We start from the raw sequence: 4,202 nt of genomic DNA on the forward strand, positions 1-4,202 counted from the left end.
CTGGGGGTTTTCTTCCCTTTTTCACACTCCTGCCCTTTCTCCTTTGAAGATGACTCAGTTTACTTTTGCCTAGATAAACATAGGTGAGAACCTAGTGTCTAGGGTATGGTCTTGCCAATTCCTTCACAGCCACTAACCTTCCCCTTAATAATTACTGGCCGGTGAGGCCAGGTGCACCTTATGTCCAGGCAAAATAGAGTGACCTATGTGATGTGATGTTTTTGGGAAGGTAGAGCAGCTCCATTGGCTGTTGAGGTAATTACCACTTGAGCCTCGTTCCTTCAGGTTTAACATTGCCCTCCTCTGTTATGAGGCAATTTCTTTCTCCATCCCTGCTCTTTCCCCTGGAGAAGGTGCATGGTCAAGTCCCTGGGTTATCCATCGTCCAAGGGTTTGGGAGGGTTCCTAGGGGAGTGGGGGCCCATCTGAAGGCATGCAGAAGGAGAGCTGGGAGGCCTGCACAAAGACCTAGAGAGCCTCGGACTGTCCGATCTAGAAGGGCCCTTAGAAATGATCTAGGCCAGCCTGGCCATTTTACAGATGAGGAAGCTGTAGCCAAGAAAAGAGAGGTGACTTGTACAAAGTAGCTGTTGAGTTGGGGCAGGGCCAGGACTAGGATTCCTGTCCAGCCAGACCCAGGGGTTGATCTCCATTGGCCTTAGGGCTCCCATCCTAGAACAGAGACTGGCCATGGGGCCTTTTCAGGAATCCTCATCCAGCCCCATTTGGATGTGCCCCTTGCTGTGCCTGGAGGAAGCCCTGTGCACAAAAACAAAACAAAACACGACAGGGGAGGAGGACAGGGCTGGCCAATGGCAATGAGTCACTGGACCCTGCTCATCCCCAGGGAGCTTAGGAGGTCAAGGACAGACTGGAGCAAAGGAGGCTTTAAGGTTTTAAAAGTTCCTGACAGAGGCCTTGAAGATGCCAAGGTGTCTGGGTGCCCAAATGAAGGTTTCCCTTAAGCTTGGAGAGTTAGAGTCATTTCTTGACCCTTAGGCATATTGTTACTGCAGCGGTCTGCAGGAAAGACCTGAGGTGTGGCAGCCTGGGAGGTGGGGGTGGGGGGAGGTGGGTCCTGGGAGGCCACGGGCACCATCCTGCAGATCTGTTCCCTAGTAAGGAGGAGGCCGGTTGGGGATAGCCAACCTGGACTACAGACCCTGAGATGCAGCAGACTACAGAAACTTGGGGGGAAGGGGGGATCCTGGGAGGCCAAAGGTACCTCCACTCCAGATCCATGCCCTAGTCAGGAGTAGGCTGGCTGGGGGATAGCTGACCTGGACTACAGACCCCAAGATAAAGTGGGCCTCCACAGCAGCCTGGGAGGTGTTCTGGAAGGCCAAGGGCACCTCTCCTCCAGATGCATGTCCTAATCAGGAGGCTGGGTAGGGGATAGTCAAGCTGGACTACAGACCTTGAGATGCAGTGGGCCTCCGAGGCAGCCTGGAGGTGTCCTGGCAGGCCAAGGGCACCTCTCCTGATCCATGCCCTAGTCAGGAGGCTCACTGGGAGATGGCCCATCTGGACTACAGACCTTAAGATGCAGCAGGCTGCAGCAGAAGCCTCCATTTGGAGGCAGAGCCCTTGAACTGGGCTCCCAGCTCTGAAACCATTTATAATAGCGTGATCTTGGGGAATGCGCTTGCCCACACTGAGCCTCAGTATCTTCATCTGGAAAATTGGGGGTGAATTGAAGGGATTCCTTCTAGCTCCAGATTCCATGTTTTTGCCTAAGGTGGAATAACAACCAATTACCTAGCTTTAAGGGCCTACTGTGTGCCTAGCACTGCGCTAAGCACTGGGGATACCAAGAAAGGCAAAAATTCCTGCTGTTGGGGAGTTCTCAGTCTGATGGGAGGGGAGGCACAACATGCAAACTACATATAAACAAACTATATGTAGGATAAATGTATAACGACACGAGGAACACTAAGATTAAGGAGGCCTGGGAAAGAACTCTTACAGAAAGTGGGATGTTAGCTGAGACTTGAAGAAAGGCAGGGTAGCCCAGGGGCAGAGGCAAAAGAGGGCATTCCAGGCATGCAGCTCAGTCAGGGAAAATGCCTGGAGGCTGGAAATGGAGCATTTTGTTTGAGAAACTGAAAGGAGACCAGTGTCATTGAAAAGAAGAGTGAGTACAGGGAGAGCAGTAAAGTTTAAGAAGACAGGAAAGGGAGGAAGGAGCCAGGTTATGAAGGACTTCGTATGCCAAAGGAAATCTTATATCTGATCCTGGGGGCAATAGGTTGCCACTAGAGTTTATTGAATGGGGAGAGGGGTGTGTCGTATGGTCAGATCTGCATTTTAGGAAGACCAATTTGACAACTGAATGAACGATGGACTGGAGTGGGGAGAGATGATGTAGGGAGACCAACCAGCTGCCTATCGCAATAATCTGGGCTGAAGTGATGCCCTAGGGCCTGTACCAAGGAGGTGGCAGTGCCAGAGGAGAGGAGGGGGGCATAGAAAGGAGATGTTTCAAAGGCAGAAATGATAGGGTGGGGGTGGTGAGAGAGCATAAGTAGTTGAAGATGATGCCTAGGTGACTGAAGATGGTGGTACCCTTGACCATAATAGGGAAGGTGGTGAGCGGGGAGAGGGAGGTTGGGCAGTTTTGGACATGTTGAGTTTAAGGTGTTTACAAGACATCTGGTTCAGAATATCTAAAAGGTGGTTGGAGATTGGAGAAGTGTTGGGGAGAGGGTTTAGGATGGCCAGATCTGAGTACTGTGAGTCATTTGCATAATGATAATTGAAACCACGGGAGCTGATGAGATCACCCAGTGAAATAGAGTAGAGGTGTCAGACTGCCACTAGGCCACAAGCAAAACTCCCATGTGCAGCTGGACCAGATTAAAATGTAATTGAGAAGTGTTTAACAAAATAAAAATCCAACACAACCTGATATTAAAGTGTGGTTTTCTAAGTCGATATGTGGCCTGCAGGTTTCTATTGGAATTTGAAACCCCTGGTATGAAGGGAGAAGAGAAGAGGACCATGGCCAGAGCCACAGGGGGCTCCTACTATTAGTGAGGTGACGTGGATGGATATCTATGAAGGGAGACTGAGGAGAGGTCACATGGGAGCAGAGAGGAGGGGATGAAGGAGAAGAGGCTGATTGACTATCAAAGGCTGCAGAGCAAGAAAGATGAGGATTAAGGAAAGACTAGTGGATTGAACAATCAAGGGATCCCAGGTAACTCGGGAGAGAGCAGATTCAGTTGAATAAAGAGGTCAGAAGCCAGATTGCAGAGTTAAGAGAGTGAGAGGAAAGGAAACGGAGGTATTTTGAGGGTGGTCCTTAAGGAGTTTAGCCACAAAAGGGAGGCGAGAGGATGAAAACTGGTAGGAATGGACAGATCCAGTGAAAGGGGTTTGAAGATGGGAGAGATGTGAGGATACTTGTAGGCAATGGAGAAGCAGCCATTGGAAGGGCGTCATTGGATGTTAGTGAGAGTGGGAGTGACAGAAGGGACGTTTTATGGAGGGGGAATGGGATAGCATCTCTTGTGTATGTAGAGGAATTTGCCTTGGCAAGGAAGAGGAGGAGGAGGAGATAGTGGCAGACAGCACTGGAATGATGAGAAGGGGAGAAGAGGGAGCTCTCTGCAAAATGGCCTCATGCAATATGACGTCAGGTTATCAACTGAGAGGGTGGGGAAAGAGGGAGCCATGGGAGGCATAAAGAGGGAGAAAAGGTTGGCAAGATGGGTTGCTAGAGGGATAGTGAGTAAATTATGGAGGTGTAGAAGGATTGCTGTGCTGTGTAGAGAGCCCAGTTGAGATTATCTAACATATACTTGTAGTGGACTCAGTCCACACGGTTGAATGGTTTTCTCCAGATTTGTTCAGCAGCACCTGAGTAGGAACAAAGGCAGTGGATGGTGGGAGTGATCCAAGGCTGGGCTTTGGAAGGGCCAGATCTCCTCTAGGAGAAAGAATTTGAGAGGAGAGGACAGTGTAGAATAGAACTGGTTTACTAGGAGAAAGGAAGAGACTTCAGCCAGACTGAAAACCCTTTATACCTAAGAGAAACTGTAGTTGAAGCCAAGATCCCAGGATCATTGGCCCAGAGCTGGGTGGAACCTCAGGGGCCTTCTAGCGCAACCCTCTCATTTTATAGATGAGGAAATGGACTCAGCTAAGGTCACACAGGTAGGCAAATATCAGAGGTGGGATCTGATCTCTGGAAAGAATAT

Source organism: Trichosurus vulpecula, chromosome 9 (genome assembly GCF_011100635.1).
Source record: "Trichosurus vulpecula isolate mTriVul1 chromosome 9, mTriVul1.pri, whole genome shotgun sequence".
Taxonomy (NCBI): Eukaryota; Metazoa; Chordata; class Mammalia; order Diprotodontia; family Phalangeridae; genus Trichosurus; species Trichosurus vulpecula.